This window comes from Mixophyes fleayi, chromosome 1 (genome assembly GCF_038048845.1).
Source record: "Mixophyes fleayi isolate aMixFle1 chromosome 1, aMixFle1.hap1, whole genome shotgun sequence".
Lineage (NCBI taxonomy): Eukaryota > Metazoa > Chordata > Amphibia > Anura > Limnodynastidae > Mixophyes > Mixophyes fleayi.
Window position 1 is genome coordinate 317,539,740 of NC_134402.1, and position 14,482 is coordinate 317,554,221.

At 39.2% G+C, this 14,482-nt stretch overlaps 1 protein-coding gene across 1 annotated transcript in view; it reads left to right on the top strand.

Annotated features, from left to right (window-relative positions):
• The window catches only part of LOC142152885 (cytosolic phospholipase A2 gamma-like), a 208,483-nt gene that overhangs the window by 52,108 nt on the left and 141,893 nt on the right, over positions 1 to 14,482 (top strand). The window lies entirely within an intron of this gene.

Genomic DNA, 14,482 nt, shown 5'->3' on the forward strand with positions numbered 1-14,482 from the left:
GGTGGTTTTCAAACCCCAAAAACAGCACCAGTTTTAGGGAAAATTATCATGTTTCTGATTAGTTGTTTTTAAACCACTTTAAACAGAGGCAATTTTGACCTCACCAGCACTATATAAGCCTAGCTACTTCCTTATATTAGCTGATAGATGTTTGAGGATCCATAGGAGTAGAGAGTGTAGAGTAGAGTAGTTTGTTGAAATAAGTTAATTCTTGTTTTCTGAGGCGTTGCAAAGATCAGAAATAATACATTTTATTCTTGAGATCTTATATTTATTACACATGTATTGAAGTAAGCACATGTTAAGCATATAAAACAAAATATGTTTCCAAAGCGATGGTTTTATTTTCATACCCAGCAGCCATGCCCCCCAGTATTTTGCCGCTCTCAGGCATCTCATAGAAGTTGGACTGACGCAGGATATAGGAGTCATGTTACATACCGGGCCTGCCACTACACTCATGATTCTGATGTTTCATCACAGACCACCTGCACATTGAGAGAGTAGAAATGGTGGTGATGGATATAGGTCTACACTTGTGACAAGGTGGGCTTAGGCCAATGTGTGTGAAATCTATGGCCCCCAAGAAACAAGGTAATTCTAAGATCTGATAGAATTCTACCTTCAGCTAATGTCACTCTAAAACCTGGCTGGGGAAGCAGATATATGTGCATGACAGTTTGTCAAGTTAACACTTGAGAAAAGTGCCTTGCAAATGCTGCCTGTGTGAGCCTACCATCTGTAGGCACATAGACTGGAATGACCCTGTGACCATAAAGTGGAAAACACACATAATCCTTTGCTGCTCAGTCACTGCAGTGGAATATGATGTTAATAGCTCCAAATCATCTCCCACTTGCTCATAAAGAGCAGGAGGTCTGTGTGCATCAGCCTAAATATTTGCACAACCTCCTGAAGTGAGAAGGAGTGCAGGGTCAATCATGAATCGTAGGCACGTTCTCCTGCTGAGCCTACATGGACATTAGTGCTGGTGACCCTCCTCTCCTCAGAATCTAGCAAATAATATTCAGCAACCAAAGATTTAAGAACATTGCCAAAGATAGCCATATTGCCATACCTACAAACTCAGTCACATTTGGGGCACTTTTTATAGCGATCATAGACCTCCATAAAATAATGGCTGGCATTTTTTGCAATTTTGTCTCACAAAACCATGTCTATTTTTCTGGTAGTTTTTCCAGCAGTTTCCTTTAGGTTTGCAATACTGTTGCTTGATGGGACAGTGATGCATAATGTAACACTTTAGAAAATAGGGATTTTCTAGTGGTTAACAACAAAGTTCACCCTTTCATACATCTGCATGTTTCTAAATGCCCAACAAAAACAACAGAAGATTAGAAATGATCAAAAACCGAAGCTTGATACATTCAAATTAGTAGACACCAAATATTATCTTCAATTGGTCTCTATTGTCAAACTATAATTCCATGTCAAAAATGTATATATTTTCTTCTTAACTATGTGGTCTTTGAATTCTATTCTGCTGGTTTAGATATTTCAGAAGTGAGATGTCACAAAAAAGAATATTGCTACAGTTGAATCACAGTGGAATTGCAAATTGCAAAAATTGTAATTTTGCTGGGGTAACATTTAATTATGATACAAAACAATTCCTACTTACGCTTAGTTCGTCCTTAAGGATGAAAGCACATATAGGCTGTACATATGAGTGAGTCCTTCTTTCTTGCACAAAATAGTTTAACTGTGCTTCGTATCATTCATCAGTCAAAAGTCTATAACTGCATAATCAATTAAATGCTTTATATTCTTTGATACATAAATACGCCACTTTATCTCTAGAGCACAGTCTATACAGGAATTCAGATTAACAAAGGCTAAACAGAATCCCGCCTACAGATGCCTACATACACTTTAACTAATGTTAGGGAAGCAACCTAACAATTCTGCCATTTCATAAAAGGGCCAGAGAGTGTTATTGGGCCGGAATAGGTTCCCAAACCTTCTCAAATTTCTCAGGCTCAATTAGTCTCTCAGTCTTACTTTTAATAGAATAGTTGCATATGAAGCCGCTGCACTTAGCCTCTATTACTTACAGGATCAGTTTTGTGCCAACAAATAGAAGCCATTGTGAACTACACAGTGAATGATAGATCCGCTCATGACATCATTAGGCTGACCAAAACATTTTTTAATACACAAAGATGAACTAATGAGCTTTGTATGATTGGACTGCTTTCACTCCCAGTTTAAAAAAAAAAATGATAAAAGAGTTTGAATTAACTCCAAAGTGGCAATATGCGAATAAGCATCTCTACTTCTTGAAAAAAAATCTTCTGAGAATGCTATTTACTTGATTGTTTCAGTGTTTTTTTCAGTACCAAACTGAGCTCTATATACTTTTAGATTTTGACGTTTGCTTATGCAGTGGATGTCAAAAATTGATGTCCCTACTATCTCGTGATGTGACTGAGATGACGGATGAGGAGATAGAGAAGTTCTATCATGAAATTGCTAACGACTTAGAGGGCAAGTCATTTTTTCGTATTTGTTTTGAGTAGATGTTTTGTACATTTTAATGCATCTTTTTTTCAATTTGAGTAGATGTTTTGTACATTTTAATACATATTTTTACTTAAATGTTTTGTATCACTCTTTTGAATTTATAGTCATATGTTGTAGAGCTATTTCCGGTACTATTTCCATAGTTGCAAAACACTGCATTTGTCTTTCTACTGCTATGTGCGGAGGAATCTTGATGTTGGTCATATGATTTCTACTGATGGCTATTGCAACAGTATCATTTAGAGACTAAAACAAATGGCATAGACTAAAATCAAATTTATATTGTATATTTTACAGTGAACTACTTTGTATTTTTTTTTTTATACAGCATATTTGAAAAACTCAGCTTGATAATGTTATACATTTAAACCTCACATTTACAGTCCTGTGAAATGTCCTTTCTTTTTCCTGGTATATTATTCTGCATATGAGACTGATACTGATATTATTGTTCAAATTATCTAGATACCATGGAAACAAACCAATGTGCCCCAAATTTGTGTGCAGCACCGGAAATGTTCTGCAAAACAGGTATGCAATTCAATGGATAACTAATACTATTGTTGTAAACTATACACACAAATACTGTATGTATGTATATATATATATATATATATATATATATATATATATATATATATAAATATATATATATATAAATTGTGACAAAGGGATTGGTTTATGACAGGCTTATAAGAGAGGAGTTAGATATTTAGCTGGTAACACTCTGCAGAGCAAGGCTGAGGTACACATTTGTAAAGTAGTGTACCTAGGATAAAGAGATACAGGTAGAAGACATATGTGTGATGAAATAATATATGTATGTGTATATATATATATATATATATATATATATATATATATATATATATATATACAAGTTAATCCGTGCATGATACTCATGCATTCTAGTCAAATCAAGCTACTTAAGGTGTTGAAAAGGTTCTTGTCATGCATTTGGGCCATAGCCCAGGCCTCCTCAGGGGAAGAGCGTTACTTCCCGACGCAAGCGCCCTTTTTTAACGTGGTTTTGTCCACATGTCACCACCTCATCATTTTTCTCCATCACCTCATCCTTCATCTTTATCGCCACATCTATCCAGATGTCTATCCAGACACAGGGATCTCTCTCAGCGGTCCTGAGTATCACACTCCTCTCGCTCTGTCACCCCCGGCAACCACTCTCCACTGTCACCCCCGGCAACCACCAACCACTCCCAACTGTCACTTCTCCTTCAAGAAATATATATATATTTTTTTTAAATCTTTATAAACACTTTTAACAATTAACAAATTTAATTAACAAATTAAAAACATCTTAGTATACCAAATTTCAGCCCTTTCTGAGGTTTTTTTTCCACACACACACACACTAAGAATTTAGTAGGTCAGTGTATAACTCCGTCCAGCAGGTGGCGCTGCAGCTTGTTTTTTTTTTCTACACACACACACAGACTAACACACGTCACTAGGCTTTTATATTATAGAAGATATGTATGTATGTAGTATATTTATCACCAGACCATCATGTATACATCATACATATATACTATGTGACCAGACAGTGTAATATATATATATATACAAGTTAACCCGTGCATGATACTCATGCATTCTAGTCAAATCAAGCTACTTAAGGTGCTAAAAAGGTTCTTGTCATGCATTTGGGCCTAGCCCAGGCCTCCTCAGGGGAAGAGCGTTACTTCCCGATGTAAGCGCAATTTTTTAACGTGGTTTTGTCCACATGTCACCACCTCATCATTTTTCTCCATCACCTCATCCTTCATCTTTATCGCCACATCTATCCAGACACAGGGATCTCTCTCAGCGGTCCTGAGTATCACACTCCTCTCGCTCTGTCACCCCTGGCAACCACCAACCACTCCCCACTGTCACCCCCGGCAACCACCAACCACTCCCAACTGTCACCCCCGGCAACCACCAACCACTCCCAACTGTCACTTCTCCTTCAAGAAATATATATATATATTTTTTTTTAAATCTTTATAAACACTTTTAACAATTAACAAATTAAATTAACAAATTAAAAACACCTTAGTATACCAAATTTCAGCCCTTTCTGAGTTTTTTTTTCCACACACACTAAGAATTCAGTAGGTCAGTGTATAACTCCGCCCAGCAGGTGGCCCTGCAGCAGGTTTTTTTTTCCACACACACACAGACTAACACACGCCACTAGGCTTTTATATTATAGATAGATATAGATATATATATATATATATATATATATATATATATATATATATTTATACTAAGGGAGGTATTTAGCTGGCAATCTGCCTAGAAAGAATGTAAGCAGAGTAACATATATTTTAGTGCACCTAAAAGATGGAGGACATATGTGTGACAAAATAAAAGTATATCGTTTTATTTAACTTACATGCTTTGGAAGTGTCTGTGCCCATGCAGCAAGGGTGTGCCTGCCTGTGGGGGGAGCGTCAGCTATAAAAACCTGTTTGTTTTGCTATTCAGTGTGACAGATGCTAGAGAAGCTGGCTAGTAAATACTTTACCATTCTGACATTAAAACTAAGTAAAAAGCAAGAAGTTGTTCGCGTGAGAAGTCTGCTTTTGCCACAAGTGGTGTCAGAAGTGCGGATGCTCAGGGAAGCAAGTTTCCGCTACCCAACCCACGTAGACATTAAAATGGAGGAAGATTTGAGACCCCACGTGAATGTGGGCTTTGATTGGACCATTCCAAAACCTTGATTTGTCTGTTTCAGCCATTCATTTGTAGATGTTGTTGGTATACTTAGGATTGCTGTCCTTTTGCATGGCCCAATCTTCACTTGTCTCACATTTTACTTTAGAATGCTCTGGTATAAAGAGTAGTTCTTGGTGAACTCAATGCTTGTGAGGCAACAAAGACCTGTGACTGCAAAACCACCCCAAACCATCATCCCTCCATCCCCATTGATAGAAGGTTAATATTAGATTCTTTTGGTGAAAAAATGTAGGCCTCATTCATCAAGAAAAGCTAAGTGAATGCAGTGTAGTTTTTTTTAAATTGTATGAATATTGCACGCAGGTACACCAATATTCAAGTTCAAGAAGATCTCAGAAAACATTTCTATTTGGATAGGAGTCTAAGTAGTTTCTGCCTACATGGTACCTGCTGTATGCGGACAGACAAAACACACTGCAGTATATGCGTAATGCAAATGTATTTTAAAATTCTCATCAGAACACATAGATGAAAAAACAAATGATTAAATACATTAAAATCTGTTAATGTTAGGGAATTTAGACTGTAAGCTCCAATGGGGCAGGGACTGATGTGAATGAGTTCTCTGTACAGCGCTGCGGAATCAGTGGCGCTATATAAATAAATGGTGATGATGATGATGATGTTATTAATGCCTACTATACATAAAATGCATTTTTACAGTTGGACTTGATTGCAAACACATGTTCTAGAATGCATACTTGACCATTATAACTATCAATCGACACTAACACCTGTTCTTTAGCTGGTGCAAGTGATACGACTTGAAAATAATGTACTCGTGAGATACCCAGAGCTTGAATTGGACAGACCTGCGTGCGCTCAACCTTAGCATGCCATTACTGTACATTGCCCTTGAAATCATAGGCTGTCGAAGTGTCCTTTGCGGTCAAAAATGAATTACATGCACTTGCGTTGACCAGCGTATAGTCCATTTCTGAACATGCGCAGAGCAATTTTACGCAATAAACAACACATATTGGGATCTATCTATGTTCCTTAATGAATCAGGCCCTGTTGTGTGTCCATTGAACTTTGTTCCAGAAGTCTTATGTTTCATTTAGATACAACTTTGCAAACTTAAGCCGTACTGACATTCTTTTTGGCAATTTCTTCTGACAGTCCTTCTTTGGAAGCCATAATTGTTCAGTATTTTTCTAATGGTAGAATCATGGACTTTAACATTTTCCATGTTGATAAAGGCCTGTAGCTGTAGCTTTTGATTTCTTTGCGCTTTCTAAGAGCATCATTGGCATGATCATTTGGTGGACTTGCTGGGATGCCCATCCTGGGGGGATTTTCAATTTGTTTTCAATATACTTTATTTGTAAATAATCTTCCTCACTCTAAAATTAGGGGGGATGTTTGGGGGGGGGGGGTTTACCTTCAATTTTTTTTTTATTAGATTATAAAGAATTTTTAAAGGGTACAGAAAAAGGAGGGAGGGTAAGGACATAAAAACAAATCACGAAGGGGGGTACATAGTGGGTATGGAACACAACAACATGTCATAAAATGCATACTTTTGACAAAAAGAAGCACTTCAAAACTATTACAGTATAGTGTAATTGGCAAATGAATGTACAGTGAGGCTCAGCAACTTCCCCCCCACATAATCCAAAGTTTTACTGCAGCGCCAACCATGGCTATAGAGCTCTTTAAATTGACCAAACACTATATATTTGAGGACATACTCCTATTAGTCTGTTGCGAGTCTCTTGTTGGAGCCCCCTCTCCCATAGTCACATAAACATGCCAAGCACGCCACTTCACCAATGGAGAGGCAACTGCCATGGAGTATGGCACGCCAAGAGTTTCCATTTCAAAACTAAAGTTTAATTTAGAGATAATCTTTGCCAATGGAGGTGGAAGAGGCTGTTTCCATTTCTGGGCTATAGCCACTCTAGTAGCAATAAAGACCTGCCTCATTAAATATCCCATTTCGGAATTGAAGCTGTGTAATGGTGCAGAAGAGTCAATTCAGGGGACGGATGGACTAGGTGGCCTAGAATCTTACTTAATACCATAAACACCTCGCTCCACAGAGGCTGTATCACCGGACATGACCAAAACATATGAAGGATATCTCCTCTCTCTAGACAATTGCGTCAACATGTTGGGGGAGTGGAGGGCCACATCCTATGTAACTTTTCTGGGGTAGCATACAATCTATTTATAAGTTTTACCAACATTTCTGTATGATTAAGACATTTTGACATTTTAAAAGAATTCAAAAAGATATGCTCCCAGTCTTTTCCCTGACAGCTCCACCTGGAGATCCGCCTTCCACTGGAGTTGCATGATGGCTATTGCAACAGTGACATTTGGAGACTAAAACAAATGGCATAGACTAAAATCAAATTTATATTGTATATTTTACAGTGAACTATGTTGTAATTAATTTTTTTATACAGCATATTTAAAAAACTCAGTTTGATAATTATATACATTTAAACCTCACATTTACTGTCCTGTAAAATCTCCTTTCTTCTTCCTGGTATATTATTCTGCATATGAGATTGATACTGATATTATTGTTCAAATTATCTAGATACCATGGAAACAAACCAATGTGCACCACAGAGAATGTTCCCAATAAAAGGTATGCAATTCAATGGATAACTAATGCTATTGTTGTACACTATACAAACAAATACTGCATATATATATATATATATATATATATATATATATATATATATATGTATATATAAATATATCAATTGTGACAAAGGGATTGGTTTACCCCAGGCTTATAATAGAGGAGTTAGATATTTATCTGGTAACAATTTTGTCTGTTTCAACCATTCATTTGTAGATGTTGTTGATATACTTAGGATTGCTGTCCTTTTGCATGGCCCAGTCTCCACAAACCTTCACTTGTGTCACATTTTACTTTAGAAGGCTCTGGTATAAAGAGTAGTTCTTGGTGAACTCAATGATTGTGAGGCAACAAAGACCTGTGACTGCAAAACCACCCCAAACCATCATCCCTCCATCCCCATTGATAGAAGGTTAATATTAGATTCTTTTGGTGAAAAAATGTAGGCCTCATTCATCAAGAAAAGCTAAGTGAATGCAGTGTATTTTTTTTTAAATTGTATGAATATTGCACGCAGGTACACCAATATTCAAGTTCAAGAAGATCTCAGAAAACATTTCTATTTGGATAGGAGTCTAAGTAGTTTCTGCCTACATTTTTTTCTAACATGAAATACATATATCAAGATGTTATGGTGGGTAAGTGGTTAGCACTTCTGCCTCACAGCGCTGGGGTCGTGAGTTCAATGCCTGACCATGGGCCTTATCTGTGTGGAGTTTGTATGTTCTCCCTGTGTTTGCGTGGGTTTTCTCCGGGTGCTCCGGTTTCCTCCCACACTCCAAAAACATACTAGAAGGTTAATTGGCTGCTATCAAAATTGACCCTAGTCTCTCTCTCCCTCTCTCTCCCTCTCTCTCTGTCTGTGTGTGTATGTTAGGGAATTTAGACTGTAAGCTCCAATGGGGCAGGGACTGATGTGAATGAGTTCTCTGTACAGCGCTGCAGAATCAGTGGCGCTATATAAATAAATGGTGATGATGATGATGATGTTATTAATGCCTACTATACATACAATGCATTTTTACAGTTGGACTTGATTGCAAACACATGTTCTAGAATGCATACTTGACCATTATACCTATCAATCAGCACTTGCACCTGTCCTTTAGCTGGTGCAAGTGATACGACTTGAAAATAATGTACCCGTGAGATGCCCAGAGCTTGAATTGGATGGAGCTGCGTGCGCTCAACCTTAGCATGCCATTACTGTACATTGCCCTTGAAATCGTAGGCTGTCGAAAGTGTCCTTTGCTTTCAAAAATGAATTACATGCACTTGCGTTGACCAGCGTATAGTTCATTTCTGAACATGCGCAGAGCAATTTTACGCAATAAACAGCACATATTGGGATCTATGTTCCTTAATGAATCAGGCCCTTTTTGTGTGTCCATTGAACTTTGTTCCAGAAGTCTTATGTTTCACTCAGATACAACTTTGCAAACTTAAACCGTACTGCCAATCTTTTTGGCAATTTCTTCTGACAGTCCTTCTTTGGAAGCCATAATTGCTCAGTATTTTTCTAATGGTAGAATCTTGGACTTTAACATTTTCCATGTTGATAAAGGCCTGTAGCTGTAGCTTTTGATTTCTTTGCACTTTCTCAGAGCATCATTGGCATGATCATTGGGTGGACTTGCTGGGATGCCCATCCTGGGGAGATTTTCAATTTGTTTTCAATATTCTTTATTTGTAAATAATCTTCCTCACTCTAAAATTATGTTTTTTTGTGTTGGGGGGGGGGTTACCTTCAATTTTTTTTTATTAGATTATAAAGAATTTTTAAAGGGTACAGGAAAAAAAGGGAGGGTAAGGACATAAAAACAAATCACGGAGGGGGGTACATAGTGGGTGGGGAACACAACAACATGTCAAAAAATGCATACTTTTGACAAAAAGAAGCACTTCAAAACTATTACAGTATAGTGTAACTGGCAAATGAATGTACAGTGAGGCTTCAGCAAGGATATCTCCTCTCTCTAGACAATTGTGTCAACATGTTGGGGGAGTGGAGGGCCACATCCCATGTAATTTTTCTGGGGTAACATACAATCTATTTACCAACATTTCTGTATGATTAAGACATTTTAAAAGAATTCAAAAACATACGCTCCCAGTCTTTCCCTGACAGCTCCACCTGGAGATCTGCCTCCCACTGGAGTTGCATTTTAGACTTGGTTGAGTCATTTTGCATTTGTAAGATATTATACCAAGTAGTTTTGATAGCTCTATTGCTCCTCTTCTTCAGTTTAGAGTAGTACAATACAGGGGGCGGGCCAATTGGTAGATCCCTAAGTGGCAGAGATGCTAGCCAATGTCTAATTTGTAAATACTTATAGAAGTCTCCCCTAGGTAGTTGATATAATTCACAAAGGTGAGTAAAAGAGGAGAGATTGCCCGCTTCAAATAAGTAACCCAGTGTCTGGATTCCTCTAGCTGCCCAAATCGACAAGTTCAAATCTACAATCTGTTTAGCCACCGCCTGTATGGATACATTTGCTGTGTGGCAAACCAATCCCTCAGTATCCTTACACAGTCGGTCCCATATTGTTAGGGCATCTCTAATGAGAACCGGCAAGCTGTTGGCAGAGGGTCTCCATTCCCTGGGCACCCACAGGAGATCTACCAGGGGGAAATTAGAATTTCAATCCGACTCCAGGTCCACCCATGGCTTCTCACCCCTCGGAAGATACCAATCTCTCACCTGGGATAGCAGACATACTTTATGATAATTTCTCAAGTTGGGAAGGGCCAAACCCCCTTGAAGTTTCCCACAGGTCATACGTTGCATTGCCATACGTGGAGGCTTAGCTCTCCATATATACAACTTCATGATAGAAATTAGCTTACTCATCAGGCGCACAGGAAGGCGGAACGGCAACATGAGGAACAGGTACATTAGCTTTGGGAGGAGCGTCATTTTGAATGCTGAGATTCTGCCCAACCAGGAGACCTCGTAGCACATCCATGTAGTTGTTAGTGATATCAGTTGGGCTTGAAGTAAAGAGAAATTTTTATCAATGACTGTATCAAACTGTGCAATCTATCATTAGAAATATTAATTGGAAGTGCCTCTGTTTTAGAGGTGTTAAGTTTCTAAAGAGAGGCACAGCTAAATTGGGATAGTATATCATGAATCACTGGCAGCGAGGTCTCCGGGTCTGTAACAAACAACATGACTTTGTCAGCAAACAGACATAATTTATGAGCCACTCCCCCCAAAACCACACCTCTACAATTCCGCTTCGACCTCACCCGCGCGGCCAATGGTTTTATCGCTAGGAGGTATATTTGGGGGGACAGGGGGCACCCCTGATGTGTACCATTAGAGATGCAAAAGTTTGAGGACAGGAACCCATCACTAAATACCTTCGCTAAAGGATTAGAATAAAGTGCCAAAATAGAATTCAGAATATCCCCTATAAACTCAAACTGTTCGAGAAACACTTTCATATCAGGCCAATGCAGTCTGTCGAACGCTTTTTCAGCGTCCAATGAAAGCAAGAGCATAGCTTCTTTAGTTTTATGGATCTGTTCTATTGTCAGGATTCACTAAGATGAGTGGGATCCTCTGTTCTGCCTGGGATTGATGGTACTTCACCCAGAGGCGCGGAATCTAACAGAGTGAAAGGTTTCACCAAAGGTTCCCGCAAGGGAATTTGGGCTTGGCAGGTTCCATCCTGCAGGTCGCGGCCCTCTAGGGGAGTTCCCAGTGAGCGGTGATAGAGAACCTAGTACAGAGAAGAATGTAGGCACTAGATAGCCACAAATGAGTAGGATAACTGAGTGATGCTCAGTGATAGTCCACAGAGAGATAGCAGGTGATTTGCAGCAGCACACTTGGAGAGATGATAGCGATGATCTGCAGTAGTTACCACTAACACACCAATATGTGAAGATAGAGGTATCTTTAGGATCATTAGTTTGTACATATGAGCGAAGAGACTCTGTGATTGCCAACTTTGATTCTAAAGAAGACAGCAGATGGTCAGGCAAACGTCATGGTCTTAATAGAGGAGGCGGGCCAGTGGGCCTCCATGTCTCGACCACTGGTGCATGGTCCGACCATGTCATGGGAAGGATTTTAACTCTATGAGTGTTCTGTAATACCCACTTATCTGCAAGAATGAGGTTGATCCGGGAATATGTATTGTGTACTGATGAAAAGTAAGTATAATATCTTTCGTTAGGATTAGCAACCCTCCATACATCATGCAAACCATGCTCTGCCAAGAGCCTTCCAAAGATCAATGAGGAATGGGCAGGAGTTAAATAAGGCAATGTACTATACTTAGCTGATCTATCAAGCCTTGAATAAACCACTAGGTTAAAATCTCCCATTACGATTACGCTACCTCTTTTGACTTTATCGATTATGGCCAGTATGGATTTCAGGAGCAGTATCTGTCTAGAGTTGGGGCATATAATGACACCAGTGTGACCTACTTCCCTTCCAATTGGCCAATAACAATCAGGAATCTACCATTCTTGTCTTACACTTTCGTGGAGAATTTGAAGGGGCATTTAGAGCTGATTAAAATCGCTACCTCACAATGTTTATGAGGGCCATTAGCCGTGTAAGGATATTGGTAATTTCGGGTGGGGCATTAGCTTCAAAATGTTTTTTTTTGAGGGCCACAATATCTGCCTTGGCCTTATACAAGGAGGTTAATTACATTCTCCGCTTGTTGGGGGAATTTAGGCCTCTGGCGTTCAACGATAAGAACTTAACCATCTTTAAAGAGTGAGGACCAAATATATCTCAAACAGAGTATTACAGGTTTAATGTCTACAAGAGAGACAGGATTTGTGCAATGAAAAAAATAGAGCTAGAGATGTTGTGTTCCAAGGAAAGGGGGGGAGACAAAAAAGGAAGGGGAGGAGGGGGATCTGTGGCTCCCCTTCAGGGGTAGGGAAACAAAAATAACCCTATATATAGGGTTAAAGCTTTTGCCGGAAAGGACAAGAGCCGGCAAAATACCTAAAGCACGGTGCATGGCCAGGGCAACCTCACACCGCAACCCGCATGCAAACTCTCAGAAACCAAAACTAAGATAAACATGAGTACAGAACTTGATTGAAAACCTGTAAAGGCAAAACTTATTCAACCCATTTCAATGACAGTAAAATTGACCAATACGAGAAAACCCCCATAGTAGCCAATTAACAGGACCACAAGATGTGACCTGAATAACCTGATGAACCCAAATCAGCTTAATTTAATAACCAGCAGCCTGGTAACCATACGCATACCCATACTGGCTTATTATATGCAGACTTAACCACTCCCCCCCCCCCCCCACGAATAACCTTCTCCGGTTGTTTCAATATATAGATAACAGATACATAGATGCATCCTCCAGATTATGTTGATTAAACCTTTTAACAAGACAAAAGAAATATCTAAATGAATATTTGTTGACATTCTTTTCCTGGGATCAGCTTATATGGTGTGAAGCGCTGAAGAGGAACAGGGGAGGAAAAAGAGGGAAAGGTGAACAGGGATTGGATAGGGAAAAGAGGTGCAGCAGTGCACAAGACTCCTCAGAAACCAAATAATGCAAACTATATAACTTTCCACATAAGTTCAGCAAGTCTTAAATGAGACAGACAGTCATATCCAAACTGGGTATATGGTGGTTCATACTTGAACCTTTCATAGCAGTAACTCAGAGGAATGTGAACGAGTGAAAGTAGTGAAAGTAGAGACCTTGAAAGTTATGCGGAAGTAGCCTTGTCTTTATACAGACTGTTTCCCCGATGAAGAGTCAGTCAGGATCAAAGACAGCCGTAACTTGTAAATTCAAGCCTCTCATACTAAGATGTCGCCTCTCGGATTTCAGAACTTCCCTGTGTAGACCAATCCTTATTAATATGAGCTCTAGATTTGGGGTCAGGTTGAGGGGTCTGGAGACTCCAGGTTGCCAGAAGCTTAGTACCTTCTTCCACCGAAACAACGACATATAGAACACTGTTCCTATGGACAAGAAGCTTTACTAGGAAACCCCATCTATACGGAATATTGTTATCTTTCAAAAGCTTTGTTACCGGATAAAATGAGTGGCGTTTTGTGACTATAGCTTGAGAAACGTCTGGGAACAGTTGAAAACCATGTAGGAGGGCCTGAGTCGTACGTCTCTCTAGCCGCACGCAGGATACGTTCATTTATGTGGAAGAAATGGATGCGTAATAAAGTATCTCTAGGTAAAGTATCAGACGTGTTCCTTCCCCTGGGTAAACGATGAATGCGGTCAATAAGTAGCTCCTGCGTAGATGCTGCTTGTACAAGCTTCTAGAAAAGATTTGTAGCAAAAGAGTAAAGTTCTGCATTCGAAACTTGATCTGATCTGATCCCCAAATTTTTATATTGTTTCTGTGAGATATGTCTTCTAAATCTGCCATTTTAACTCTCATGAAACTCACTTCAGCCTCCAAATGCTCGTGGGATGTTATCAGCTCATTGTGAGACGCCACTATCTCTTCCGTTTTATTTTACAGATTGTTAGTCCTGCTCCCCAGTTCCACCACCTCATATTGAAGGGCTTTAATGGAGGAATGCATTTCCGCAAACAAATCTGCTTTTAGGGTGGCCAG